We start from the raw sequence: 15844 nt of genomic DNA on the forward strand, positions 1-15844 counted from the left end.
TACGAAAACGAAAGTTTATCTGATGCTGAAAAATTTTCATACCCGAAATGTTTCTTAGGGGGAATTGCGCTGAATGCAATTAAAGGATTTACTCTAACGAGCCAAAATGCCAATAAAGGTATCACCTTCCTAAAAGAATGTTTTAGAAGAAAAGACATCGTAATTAGTAGTCATATGACGAAGCTAGTAAGCTTAGATCCAGTGAAGCGCGCGTGTGATATCGTACCTCTTCGGAAATTATACGATGAAGTAGAAACAGTTATTCTATCCCTGGAAACTTTAAATGTAGTTACGGGAAGTGAAGACTCATTTATTGAGTCCGATTTTAATTAAACTGATTCCGGAGGAGACAGCTTTAGAATACAATAGGAAAAGGGAATTAAAACAAAATTTGATGTTTTAGAATTAATTGAAGTCTTAAAATCTTCTGTAAAATTTAACTGTGTATTCTGTGACGCAAACCAAGATTCATTTCAATGCCAAGTTCTTTCTCCTACTGGAAAAGGAAACAAGTGAACGGTCAAAAGCTGTTGTTTTAAATGCTTAAAAAATCACATTTGAGTGTTTATTGCAGATAAAAATAAAACCCACGTAGAAAATTTAATTCTAATAACCATTAAGACCGTTTTTCCTGCAAAAAAATGTATTTCCAAACGGAAAGTTCACCGAATGAAATTGTCAATTAAAAAATAAGACAGTAAATCCCAAAATACAGTTCCTCTGTATAATATTCCAAGCAAGTATTCACTTTATCACACATTATGTTATAAGTTATTTATTCAAATTCAATTTTATCACAAGCATGCCAAATGCCCAGTAAGGTGTTACTTGATATTGCTTCAATGCGTTCATTTATCGTGAAATCGCTATCGGAGGAGTTAAAACTTCCAATTATGAGATAAAAGAATTTAATTGTTTACATATTTGGAAATTGCAACCCAGAGAAAAATTATTAGGTGTAACAAGAATCCAATTACAAGTGTCCTGAGAAGATAATAGAACTTGAAGAGTTAATCACAGAGAAAACTGCAGATGCACATGCTTTGCACCTTTGGTGGATCAGTACAGAAAATGTTAAAATGGCGCTGCAATGAATTTGACTTATATTTTGTTGACAGTACAAAAGCACTTGAAATTTTGATAGACGATGAATACGTCTGGGAAATAAATTCGGGTGTATGGTGAAAAGATAAGGAATAATTTAACCGTAACTTTCTTCGAATACGTGTTCAACTTCGAGCATCTAATATTCACCTTAATGAAATGTTGGGAAATGTTTGCGTAGCATTGACGCCAACAGCAGTCGTGCATGGCTCCGGAAATAAACAAGAGAGTATTAATGAATTGTTTAATTACTAATAATTCAATTTAAAATAACACACCGAATAAATATTAATTTAGAAGTCAAACAACAAAAATCAGCGTTATATTTGCAAATTTTCATAGAATTAGTTTCGATAATTTTACGGAACTCATTTGCTCTCTGGTAGCTGAGGATGATGGTTCAAAACCATCGAAACTAGTCCTGTGAAAATTTGCAAATATAATGCTGATTTTTGTTGTTTGACTTCTAAATTAATGTTCACTTACTGTTAAATAAATAAAGAATTAAAGGAATTTGTGGCATATTGAGAGCTTGGATGTTGAATCTCAGTTTAAACATAATTCATTGAATTACTCTGATGCTATGAAGTTATTCGAAACAGAAATAAAATTTAATGGTAAAAGATATGAAGTTAGATTACCATTTAAAGCGGAACCAAAATTAGACTATAATTTTAATGCTGCGAAATGAATATTGCTCAGTTTAAAGAACAGATTTCTGAATAGCTTATCTCTTTATGAAGAATAAAAAAGGTTTGCAAGTTAGTTGAAGGTACTGCAGAGAAAATACATCCTGAAACAGTATTATTTCAAAACGAAACGTATTAAATGCCCCATCATCCTGTCATTAAGAAAACAGTGGAACAACAAAATTAAGATTAGTATACGTTGCTCCCTCCAAAGAGCTAAACAGCTTGTATTTGAATAATAAGCTATCAAAGAGACCAAATTTGTATTGAAAAACTTTGGCACTATTTCTAAATTTCAGAAAAAAATAAAATTGCCTTCGCGGCTGATATTGAAAGGATTTAATTACAAATTTCCCTAGCGGAAGCCGATCAGGATTATCAGAGATTTTTACCGTTTGATGGGTTGACGTCTGGGGAACAGAAAGTTTACAAATCACGAGACTCACATTTGGAGTTATAGTCCTTTCCTCTTAGCAGCGAAAATAAGAAACACTACAAAAATACATACAAGGGCTCAAATAAAGAAACATATATGATCTTGAATGAATGCTTATATGATCTTGTTGATGATCTATTGTAGGGGCAGATTCTGTATCTGAAGCTCAAAACTGCTCTACAGATGCAAAATTCGTCGTATCAGAGGTAGTTATGAATCTGAGAAAATGACGAACTAATTCAAAGGAATATTTCAAAATCTGCATTGATAGAGGATTTGAGAATCATTCAATCTCTAAAAATCGTATAGTACCACTGAATATATTAGGTATTGATTGGAACACCGAAACAGACGAATTTGGTTTTGATGTTTCTTCGATTTTTCCACTGCTAGAGGATAGACAGACAAAAAAAGATGCGTTTTAATTTGTAAAATTTATGACACTGTGGGATTAATTAGATCATTTGTAATTAGAATGAAGCTTCTATTTCAAGAATTACGGAAGAGAGGTGTAGGATGTGATGAAGAGATAAGTAAAAACTTGAAAGTTAAATGGAAGATTTGGTCTCGGGACATTTCTAAATTAGAAACTTTACCAATAGTATTTCAAAATAGATATTATCGAATTCCAATTGCATAATTTCGCTGACGCTAGTGAATTAGCATATGGATTCGTCGCATATGTACGCTACAAAACTTCAAATGAAAAGTTTCAAGTTATCTTTGCAACATCTAAATATGTAGCACCAGTGAAGAACTTAACTTTGCCACGGTCAGAGGCGATGGAACATTGATTGCAGCAAGAATACTCAACTTCTTAAAACCCATTTTTCACAAGATGGATAATTGCTTCTCGCACATCGATTTCACAGTAGCTTTCTTCTGGAAATACCAAACAGAATAAACCTTTCGTCTAGAATAGATTTTATTAAAATCCAAGAAAAATGCGATCATCAGTATTTGTTATAATACCTTTAATCCACCAAATATCATTTACTATTCTAATCCTTTTATTCTACTAGTTCTGCATATGTTAGCAATCAGTTAGCTACATGTTACAAGCAATACCTTAGCAAGGAGGAGAAAAATGTTTGAGAAATATGCGTAGTTACTTCTAAAGCAAGAATGAAAGTAAGTTTTAAAGTAACATTTTTGCGTACTCCCGAAAATTCTGAATTTGGAGTAACGAAAAATGTTAAAAGAGAAAAGTTTCTTTCTTTCATAGCTAAATGCACTGTTGTTGAAATATAAAGAAATCAGTAGAACTCGGAAAAATAATTTTTGAGAAAAAAGTACGAACGATGGCATAGCAGCTGGATTTGACGTGCTGCTCTCTCAAATAGAAAAGGTGAAGGGTTGTATGAAGTTTATCATAGCGCTTTTCTTAAATAGCGGAATAAAAGAGAGAATTAATTTTCTCGCAACACTTTTTATTCGGAAATAATGTCAGGTTGTTTGATTGGAGAACTTCGACTTAAAATTAAGAAAAAAGTCTTATTCTATTCTTTGAGAAATCAACATCGCGGGCTGAAAGTATTAAATTCTGTTCTAATGCTTCTACGTAATTGTGTGCCACGTTTGGGTATTAAAATATGTTTGGGTATTAAAATATTTTTAAATTTTAAATATTAAGGCATAGTCGAGATATTCCAGCGAATGTAATATCAAGATGGTGTAGAGTATCAGATTTGATAAACAATGACGAATGGTTTAGCGGGTCCATTTGGTTAAAACAATTTGAAGAAAAATGGCCTCACAGTAAAGTTGAAATTGATCCTTTGAGTATGAAAGAAAGTACATCAAAGTTTAAAATAATAGTGATTGCGAAAATAAGAAAAGCAAAATTATCTTCTAAATTTGAACAAATATTGTTTATTGCAAAGCTATAACAAAATAACAGCCTGTGTTAAGAGATTCGTGTTTAACGCGAGAAGCAAAAAGAAGGAAAGAAGTATTCAAGCTGAATTAAAAGCCGGTTAAATGCCGATACAGAAATCTTCTGGATCAAGAAAGAACAATTTCTGCAAGATATATAAAAGGAAGAATCAAAGTTTCGAGATTTGAGACCAGCTTAGATGCGAAAGAAATTTTTGTAGTAGGTGGGAGATGACAAAAATAAAAGATGACGTTTTATGAAAAACATTCATATCGCCAGCGCAGAGCACACATTCACTGCTTGCATACTTATAGATGCTCATGAGAAGGTACACCGCGCAGGAATTTCTGATACGCTGGTCCAAATTCGAGAAAGATTTGGGGTTCTAAGAAGAAGACCGCACATGCACCGTATAATACTCGTCCAGGAACGCAGATTACAGCCAACTAACAGAATTGCAAAATCACCACCTTTTACAATACAGGGGATAGATTTTGCTGATACGCTCTACGCGGAGAACAATGATAGTAAATCCAATATGATTTTGTTTACCTGTTCTGCTATGCAAGCAATCCTCCTAAAATTATATTTCCAAATATGACAGAAGAAGAATTCATCCTCGCTTGGAGAAGATTTATATCTAAAAGAGGTTTGTGTTCCGTCTTCTGCACGGATAATGCTAAAGCATTTAAACGAGCTGAAGTGGATTTACGCCAAATATAGAGATTGATTAATCACCGTGATATAAGGGTGTATTTTTTATCCCACCAAATAAAGTGGAAATACATCCTTGAAAGACGAGCATGGTTGGGTGGATTTTATGCGAGGATTTTCATATCAGTATAAACAAGTTTGAAGAAAGCAATTGGAAGATCATCAATGACTGTGAAAGAATTAGAGGCAGTTTTGATCAAATTTGAAGGAGTCATAAATTCAAGACATTTAACGAATACGTGTTCACGAAGAACCCTTTGCCTTAAAACCTGCATAAGTTTGACTTGGCAGAAGAATTGTGAGTTTATCTTACGTAAAACTGAGCAATTCAAATTTTTCAAACAATGATATTTTATTGAAACATTTTAGATATAGAGAAAACTTACTAAATTTATTCTAGAAGAGCTGGAAAAGGGAATATTTTACGTACCTACGATCAATGCATAAGAAGCAGAACTCAGAAGAAGTCCAAAATTTCAAAATTAATGATCTGCTGTTGATAGACGACGAAAACTTTCCATGAAATACCTTTAAAAATGAGTATGATCATTGAAGATTTCCTAGGCCGCAACGTATAGGTAAGAGCTTATAGTATTAAAACTAAGGATGGGACAATTCGGAGACTAGTCCAGCTCTAGTACCCATTTGAAAAACGGAACTAAAGTGCTTTGTGATTGACTTTAAAAGGACTGCGATTAAATTATTACCTGAATTTATTATTGCCACTGTTTTATTACTACCACTGTTACGTTTATCTGTGTGTAAATTTGTTATTAAATATTTGAATATTTTAATTTAGCTTATGCTTTATGCTCATAATATTATTTTGCAAAACTTAAAGATATTTAACAAGGATTTGTATAATTTTGATATTCAATAGATTAAGCTTTAAAATTTATTAGATTTGTATAATAATTAGAACATTATTCGTGTGATAATATAATGCATGAAAATTTGACTTAACCTAGTTCATGCCGGGGGGGGGGGAATCTACAGAGAATGTTTTAAATAGATGGCGCTATGCGCATTTCGAAGCAGGAGAGATTAAAAATGAGAAATGCCCTCGCCGGGACTCGAACCTCGGACCTCTTGAATAAGGGTCGAGCAGCGTGCTGACCACTATACCACGAAGGCATGCAAAGAAGGCGGGAGAAATACCTTATATAATCCCCCTTTTAAAGAGCGACTGGGGATTAGGGGACCCAATCGCCAAATCCTGGTGGTGGAGTATCCTCATCCACCACCTTTTTTAGTTCGGGCGCCATTATAGAGTCACTAGGTTATTTCGAAGAAGGAGAGATGAAAAATGAGCAATGTTCTCGCCGGGACTCGAACCACGGACCTCTCGAATACGCGTCGAGCGTGCTGACCACTACACAACGAAGGCGAGAAAAATGCCTTATACGTTTAATTATAGTTTATCAGTAGGAAGGAATACGCTGGGATTTAAAGACAGGAACATGAACTGTTCGTCTTTCATAAGCGTTTTATTATTGTGCATGTGATTCAAGCTTCATCATAGTAATCTTTGCACTTATTCACGAATACTGTGGGTTACTATTAGACTAGAATCCATTCCGAGAATCTTGTGAAACAAATTATCCTTAGAGAAAAGAATTTGTAACGGACTTTTCGAAACATATAAACTCTCTGTTTTCTAAATTAAAACTCGTTTGTTAAAATATGATTATTTATTAAAATTAAAAAATAATTCTCCCTCATATTCTTATTTCCATAATTTGTATACATCATTATTATACACTTGTTTTATCAGTATTTGTTATAATACCTTTAATCCACCAAATATCATTTACTATTCTAATCCTTTTATTCTACTAGTTCTGCATATGTTACCCATCCGTTAGCTACATGTTACAAGCAATACCTTAGCAAGGAGGAGAAAAAATGTTTGAGAAATATGCATAGTTACTTCTAAAGCAAGAATGAAAGTAAGTTTTAAAGTAACATTTTTGCGTACTCCCGAAAATTCTGAATTTGGAGTAACGAAAAATGTTAAAAGAGAAAAGTTTCTTTCTTTCATAGCTAAATGCACTGTTGTTGAAATATAAAGAAATCAGTAGAACTCGGAAAAATAATTTTTGAGAAAAAAGTACGAACGATGGCATAGCAGCTGGATTTGACGTGCTGCTCTCTCAAATAGAAAAGGTGAAGGGTTGTATGAAGTTTATCATAGCGCTTTTCTTAAATAGCGGAATAAAAGAGAGAATTAATTTTCTCGCAACACGTTTTATTCGGAAATAATGTCAGGTTGTTTGATTGGAGAACTTCAACTTAAAATTAAGAAAAAAGTCTTATTCTATTCTTTAAGAAATCAACATCGCGGGCTGAAAGTATTAAATTCTGTTCTAATGCTTCTACGTAATTTTGTGCCACGTTTGGGTATTAAAATATGTTTGGGTATTAAAATATTTTAAAATTTTAAATCAGAAATTTTAGAAGGATTTTTGTTCGTTTGATTTAGGAGAACTCCTTTGAACTGCGCATAGTCCGAATGCATTACTGGGCTTTCAAATAACAAATAATGATATTTTAATTCAACAATTACGTGCCATATTAAAGAAACCCCCCAAAAAAATAATCATTTTCATTTTCATGTAATTATTTCAGATTACATGAATGATAGTATGTAAACCATTCAGGAATTTGAATTTTATACAAAATGTTTAATTTCATACTAGCATCTTTCTCTTCCAATAAGAGAAAACGTTTCCTTGGAAAATTCTTCATGAATGCATCCCTTTCATTAGATAAGTAGCCCTTGTGGACTTGAAATAATGGATTAAATGAACAAACCATTAAAGAGCATCGAACATTTGAAATTACATTGTAAGCTGTAATGTCATACCAAAGTGGCAAATGTTTCTGATGCTGCGACTGTATACTGCAGAGAAGTTCTGTATTTTTAATCTATTGTTTTTAACTTCCTGATTTGAAAGGATCTCCGTCAGGTTTGTGAACTCATCGTGGCCACCAAGTGGATCAGTGGGTTCTTCATGGGTGGGTTTACGAACCAATCGTGACCAATTTTGTTACAGAACACTTTCAAGAACGGATCTGACGATCTCGTACTCCTGTTGCCCTATCATGAACCTCTAATAAGGACTTCTTGGTAACATTTTAAGTGCTCCCATGCCGTAAGAAACCTCACGCTTACTAGCACGCATGCTTTTTGGGGATTTGAACCTGAGCCCAAGGTATTAGCAGACAGCTTCTCTACCAGCATGCCGAGAGGGCAGTATATCTTAATCCGCGAGCGCGCGCGCTCATATGAGTTACACGAGCACGCGCACTGGGTCCAAAAGACCCAGTTTTGGTTTTTTGAAGAAAATGTTGTGAATATTCAGAAAAAAAATGTGACATTTATGTCAGTAATAAATATTATGATGAAATTTTTAAAAAAAATATGCAAGTTAAAATTTTTAATTTCTCCAAATGCTTTTATGAAGTAAAATTTTTTAAACGAATAGAAAATCTAATTATTTATTAGCACAGGGAAAAGAATAGTACTGTATCGATACTCTTTACTCTGTGTCGATTCTTATTTTCTTTATTAGCATTATAGACACAGATTAAAATGCAACAACAAATGTGAGCAGCACATTGAAGGAAGTGTTTTCGCGTGTTCCAAATACAAATATTTTTCACATTCGGCGAAACAATGCATTTTTCCTTTTCTTTTTCGCTTCCGATAATTTTTTCCCTCCAAAAAATTTATGTCATTCTCACTCTCGTTTTCAGAATCTATGTCACTGTCTGAATTAGAATCATGAGAATTAAAAATTCATGATCACTTCCATCCTCATTTTCTTCAATACATTCAATAATTCAATTTTCTTTAATAACTTTTGCAACCTTTCTTCTTTGTATAACAAATAACGTAACTTTTTTGCCTCTTTCTATACTTTCACAAATCAGCTATAAAATAGTAACACGAATAGGCGCGCTGGGTCTAAAAGACTCGATCGCATCAAAATCAGGACTCCGAATAAAGTCCGAACCAAAAAACTTTGGAAACATAAAGAGGTCGATCTAAGACAAGAATACACTGGATCTCAACAACTTGCGTGAAATATGTGTGCTTTTAGAAAGATTTGTTTAATCGCCCCGGTCCTTTGGACCTAGTGCGCGCGCTTGCGGGTTAAATCTATGGTTCCCAACATTTTTCTACACATTTTCATAACATTTTTCTACATACACAAATACAATACATTTAAGTACACAATGGAATATTTAATTTAAACAATGATTTGTGTTTAGAATTAATGATCTAATGTTTCTCCCTTTTATTCTATTAACTAAGTGTTGAGGAACATAGTGAACTACTAATCGCTCAGGTACAAGAACAGAAACATAAACTCATGAAGGGTTAATTACTCTTTATTGCTCAAAATAAAGATTAACAGATGACCCCTTTCTCAGGACGTACAACAAAGCCTCCATTTGGACTTAAAAATGTAAGGGCTAATCTTTGGAATATGGTAACAGGTAGTTTGGCGACATTTTGATAAGACGATAAGGGTTATTAGGTAGGATTTTAGCAATAATCTGAGAAGTACACGAATCACAGATTATTTTGTCTGAGAAAAATGAGAGACAATGAGAAATGCCATGTGAAATTTTCCGGAAAATTCCGAACGTAATTTTACCTAATAAGCACTTAGAAACAATTTCCCTGCTAAAGTGCAGAATCGCCCACTTATTTGTTTGGCGCTTTTTACAAGAGTAAGAAAAATTGGATTTTTGTCAATTTTCTTTGACTTTTTAAGTGTAAATAGGTCGATGTGTACATGGCTAAATTCACATGGAGTGTGCGCAATGCCATTTTGTGCAATTCTGGGATTTTTTTTTAAGGAAAATAGGTCGACGTGCACATGGATACCGCGTATGTGCAATTCTTAAAAACGCGCGAAGCAGTTGGCGATTCTGCACGTTCTCCCAATTTCGCACCTAATCTTCGTCATGATTAAGCACTTTTGTTCTATAAAAGTTCTAGCATAAGCGTCATTCGGCTAGCAGATTGTTGGAAAAAATGTTGAGAGAAAAAAAAAAAAAAACCTTTACTTTGTGAAAACAAAATGACGTCCGAGAAAAAAAAAACCAGCAGGTTGCTGTAGCAGGGTTAGTCGCCAAATTTTCGCCAAAAAATCGCCAAGTTACCATAATCCGAAGATTCACCAATGTAAGAAATAAGAACTAATTTATGACTAACTAAAGAGATTTAGCCGAAGCTAACATAAATCTTAAACTAGTTAGCCTTTAATATTAAATTAACTATCAGAAGGCACGTAATACGGCCAAGCGCAGTAACAGTTAGAGAGACGTAGTTAAAAGGCGAACGCGCGCTATTCAGGAATCCTAACTCTATCATCCGAATTCACTGGATCTTAAATACTACTCTGCTTCTCATTTGCATTTAACGCGATTCTCAAAATTCATTCTGGTAAGGAATTGTAAGCTGAAGTTAGAAGTGCTAGGAAAGTGTGATAAACTTAAAATAACAGTTATGAAATTAGGATATACCTAATACACTGAAGTGACAAAAGTCATGGGATAGCAATATGCAAATATACAGATGGCAGTAGTATCGCGTAGAAAATGTATAAATGCGAAGTGCTTTGGCAGGGCTTTCATTTGTGTTCAAGTTATTCATGTGAAGAGGCTTTGACGTGATTATGGCCGCACGACGAGAATTAACAGACTTTGAACGCGGAATGGTAGTTGGAGCTAGACGCATGGGTCATTCATTCCATTTCAGATATCGTTAGGGGATTCAACATTCCGAGATCCACAGTCTCAAGAATGTGCCGAGAGTATCTAATTTCAGGCATAACATCCCACCATGGACAGCGCAGTGGCCGACCACCTGCACTTAACGATCGAGACCAGCGACGTCTGTGTAGAGTTGTCAATGTTCACAGACAAGCAACACTGCGTCAAATAACCGCAGAAATCAACGTGGGACGTGTCCGATAAGACAGTGCGGCGAAATGTGTCTTCCTTGGGCTATGCCAGCAGAAGACCGACTCGAGTGCCTTTACTGACAGCACGACATCGCCTGCAGCGACTCTCGTGGGCTCGTGAGCATATCGGTTGGTCCCTAAACGAATGGAAAACCGTGGCTTGGTCGGATGAGTCACGATTTCAGTTGGTAAGACCTGATGGTAGGGTTCGAGTGTGGCGCCCCACGAAGCCATGGACCCAAGTTGTCAACAAGGCACTGTTCAAGCTGGTGGTGGTTCCATAATGGTCTGGGCTGTTTTTACATGGCATGGACTCGGTCCTCTGGTGCAACTGAACCGATCATTTACTGGAAATGGATACCTTCAGCTACTTGGAGATCACTTACAGCCATTCATGGACTTCAAGTACTCAAACAACGATGGGATTTTTATGGATGACAATGCGCCATGTCACCGGGCCACAATTGTTCGCGATTGGTTAGAAGAACATTCTGGACAATTCCAGCGAATGATCTGGCCACCTAGATCGCCCGACATGAATCCCATCGAACATTTATGGTACATCACCGAGAAGTCAATTCGTGCCCAAAACCCTACACCGTCAACACTTTCACAATTATGGACGTCTATAGAGGCAGCATGGCTCAATATTCCTGCATCGGACTTCCAACGACTTGTTGAGTCCATGCCACGTCGAGTTGCTGCACTTCGCCGGGCAAAAGGAGGACCGACAAAATATTAGGAGGTATCCCATGACTTTTGTCACATCAGTGTAATGTTAGTAACGTAAATATTACGTTAATACTTAGTTTTTTTTTATGTAAAATCTATAGTCGATATCCTTTATAGCTTTTGAAAACAAGTCGTCGTATTTAAAAAAAAAAAAAAAAAAAAAAAAAAAAATCAACATGACAATGCTAAGTCTGATTTCTGTTAAGATAATACCTATTTTCCTTGGCTACGAAATACCAATTCACAGAAATATGAAGTTTCAAAACAGAAGCTGAATTTTAAAGCATATATTTAAATAAGAAAATTTTACGGTACAACCTTTAGAACTTCACGGCATACTAGTGCATCGACACGTACCATGCGGAATTATTGTCTTAAATATAAGAAGAAATGCTTTTAGGTTTTTTACGGATAATTTATGATATTTTAGCAGTAACATTGTGCGCACTACGCCCAGAATGAAAAACTTACTATTGGTAAAAAATAAAAAGAGAGGCAAAATAAAGCTCTTAAATTAAAAACCATTACGAATGTTATCATAAAAATATTTAAGGGTTTTATTCTGAGATTTACTCTAAGCTTTAAACTTCTTTCGATATGGTTCTGACTTCACATAAAGAATACATTTATTGCCAATTCAGTATTCCGACGCATCTTAAAGTTCTATAATTCAATCTATAACAGGATGATTTGGGGTCTCTTGACGGCACATTAAAAGTCTTCCTAAAAATATCTTAAAATGGCAAAATTTCACAAAGCCTCTCATTAACACTCTTGAAAACACCTTCCCCGCTTAAGTGATAATAATGCATCAAAGATCATCAAGGAATGAAAATAATAATAAAACTACAGACGTATGAAAAAGGGTAACATTTTATATAACAATAGGGTGTACAACTCTGTAATTGTTTAACATTTAGTGAATGTCATTCCTGATTCATACTTTCAATAAGCAACGGCAAAGGCTTTCCTTTAATTTTCAAGGTTCTTTATCAAATGTATACTCCTACTTTATAACCCTAGAACTGAATCAGTTTATGTAAGTAGTTTAATTCCAGTTTGCAGCAAAAAAAGCAAAAAAATAAATTGTCGTTGTATCAACCAGGAATGCTACTGTTGCCAACCTGTTGACCGCATCTAACCTATGTTTTTCTTAATATCATCTTTTATATTCTTCTATTACTTAAATAAAACTAATAATTGAAACTTTTGACTTGCATCACTTAATAAGTACAAGAAAGTTATCTAATATATTTCTATTATTCTTTAGAATAATTGAGTACATCAGCTACACTAATAACGAGGCATTCGAATATTTTAATACGTTGTTTTTCTTCCAAACATGGCATTATTTGCAAAAATGTTGAAGATTGAAAAAGACTTTACTTTCCAAAACAACACAAATTATACTCATTTAACTGATGTAATTAAACAAATATTGAATTTTAAAACATTAATTTGTTTCATACTCAAGAACATAAGTGGGTTGTTCAAGTTAAAAGTTCTTCCTTGCACAGGAAAAGCATAAAAATTTGCAACAAAATCCTTCCATGTTATGCATTGCTAAATCATCCATTGCTTCCTGGTGAAACTTGCTGTCATATTATTTACCCCAAGAAAATGTGGAATTGATTTTTATGCATTAAATTACATCCTTTTTGCTTAATAGCAAACTGAAATTTAACACAAGATTTATATCGGAAGTTCAAAATATACAATTTGTTATTTATATAAATCACAAACATCTTCGCATAAAATTTAATAAATATATTAAACATTATAAATCATAAAATCAAATCTTAAATGAATGAAAATAAAAACATTTGTGATATGTTCCATCTATGCATTTGATATTTATTTATTTTATTAAACATAATAAATTACACCGTAAAGGCATAATATCTATATCGAATATTTCAGAAGTACAGAAATCATACTTTAATATGCATGTAAATTACAATACTACTTTTAAAAACACTAGCTTTAACACAGTTTTCAAATCGCAATATGTATATCGAATATTTCAAAATTTCAGAAATCATGCTTTAATACAGTATATGAAAATTATAACACTATTTTAACAACACTAGCTTTAACATAATTTAAAATTTTTTTAAACTGATCAAATTAATTTAAGAAAACATATATAAATTTTTCTTTGGAAGTAAACTACACTTCGCAAACTTAGCATTTTATCGTCTGCTTGCAAGAAAATATTTCTACTGTTTAGCACGAGTTCTTTGAATGTTTCAAAGAATTAAACTGATAAATGGAATTTTCGTTAAATCGCAATATGTATATCGAATATTTATAAATTTCAGAAATCATGCTTTAATATAGTATATGTAAATTATAACACTATCTTAACAACACTAGCTTTAACATAATTTTCAATTTTTATAAAAAAGTGACCAAATTAATTTAAGAAAACATATATTATTTTTTCTTTGGAAGTAAACTACATTTCACAAGCTTAACATTTTATCGTCTGCTTGCAAGAAAATATTTCTACTGTTTAGCAGGAGTTCTTTGAATGTTTCAAAGAATTAAACTGATAAATGGAATTTTAGTTTCAATTTTAATATTATTAAGAGAAAAAAATCTTATTATGTAATGTTATTAATGGGTTTATTTTTTTAAAAACAATTATTTACATGTTTCTTTACTTTATTATATGAACTTTATGTTTAATTTAATTTTATAATTTGACCAGCTTTCTTTAAATGACATCCAAGAACTTGAACGATAGCAGCATGGGGAAAAAAACTTATAAAAGAGAAGTTTACCAAACTATAATAACTAGTGATATGGACTACCACCATACAAACTATATCTACATATTAAAAGAGCATAACATCTCACCTCTTCATCTCTACTTCAGCTGCGATGCCATTTTCGCATCCAATCTTCGTTCAGAATGCTTTACAGTTTGCTATACGGTTTGCAAAACTTCATTTTGAGCTTTGCCCGCCTGACTGTTTAGAGCGAGCTGTCCAGCATAGCTCTGACAATGGCGGAAGGTTGCAGACGAAAAATCTCTCGGTGTCTGTGTCTCCTCATAAAGTGGAGCACAGCGCAACGATCCGTCTGCGCATGCGCATATTTCTCCGCTCAATGAAAAGGGGGATTTTGAGCTGACCTGGCAGATCACAATTTATAGTCGTTTCGAAGCTTTTTCTCTCTTTTTTTCCGTTATTTGTTATTGGTCTTTGGGCACTTTTTTTTATTTCGTTCTGATCGACATATTATTTACCTTTTTATTTCCACAAATGTCACCAAAAATATTATTTATATTTTACACTTAATATTACATTTCCTGTCCAGCGTATTAAAAAGAATGAGTAGAAAAATGGAATGTCATTTTTACGTGAGGAGCACCTGAATGTGATACAAAAATAAGGTATTTCAAAATAAACAAGTATTTTATGCTTGTTCGTCCTTCATGATAGCAGAGATTTTACTCTTTAAAATATTGTACGAGTTATTTATATTTTACAGAACTTCTTGTCAATTTATTACTACAGTTAAAATAGTTGCATCGAAGTGGATTAAAAGGTGATGTTATAAATATTTGTGTTGTTTTATGTTTTGTAACAAAATTTACATCGACACTGACAATGTAATATCAATATATTTGATAAACATCCCACTGACAGTGACATGACATACATGAATTTCAATAAATATGGCACAAAGAAGCGTAACATCTCGCACCTCCACACCAGCTGGCCTTCTAACAAAATATGCGAGCTATGATCACTCACTCATTGCTTTGGAACCCTCTGTTAAGGAACTAGAAAAGAAGAGACGTGCTTTACTTAACACTTAAGAGCAGGTGTCATTGTTTTCACAAGACGAATTCTCTTTTGATGGCAACAGTTAAAATTGTTACAGTTTTATTGTGAAAGGTGCTTCGCTTATTTTTTTAATGGCTGCCGTCTGAACGTAAACCATGTATAAGGTACAAAGGGAAATCAAATTTAAAAAATACAAAAGCGAACATCTATAGCTTAGTTCCTAATCAGTTAGAATTAAAATTTAGCTTCTCTCTAAGAGATGTATAATTTGTTCTTAATTCACGTTTTCCGGCTTTTCTTCTATCACTGATTTCCGCAGCAATTTTGAAAAAAAAAAAAAAAAAAAATCTAGATCCATCAGAAACAAATACGATTATTACAATCTGGAACTGTCATCAAATTTAAAACGAGAAAGCTAAAGAAGTCATAACAACTTGTAAGAATTATGTTAATTTATTAACAGTTAAGTTTTAAGTTAAAGTTCCTTTTCTGCCAAATTCTTAACTTTAACTTAC

At 33.4% G+C, this 15844-nt stretch overlaps 1 protein-coding gene across 1 annotated transcript in view; it reads right to left on the bottom strand.

Annotated features, from left to right (window-relative positions):
- LOC118204773 (beta-1,4-galactosyltransferase galt-1-like) overlaps positions 1 to 14564 on the bottom strand; it is a 364288-nt gene extending 349724 nt beyond the window's left edge. The window contains exon 1 of the mRNA XM_085814506.1: positions 14395 to 14564. The gene's annotated coding sequence lies outside the window, so the exon portion shown is untranslated. The remainder of the gene's footprint in view (positions 1 to 14394) is intronic.
- Between the last annotated feature and the right edge of the window lie 1280 nt (positions 14565 to 15844).

The sequence above is a fragment of the Stegodyphus dumicola genome, chromosome 4 (genome assembly GCF_044657685.1).
Source record: "Stegodyphus dumicola isolate Sdum_Otavi_A_Nest chromosome 4, ASM4465768v1".
NCBI classification, from domain to species: domain Eukaryota; kingdom Metazoa; phylum Arthropoda; class Arachnida; order Araneae; family Eresidae; genus Stegodyphus; species Stegodyphus dumicola.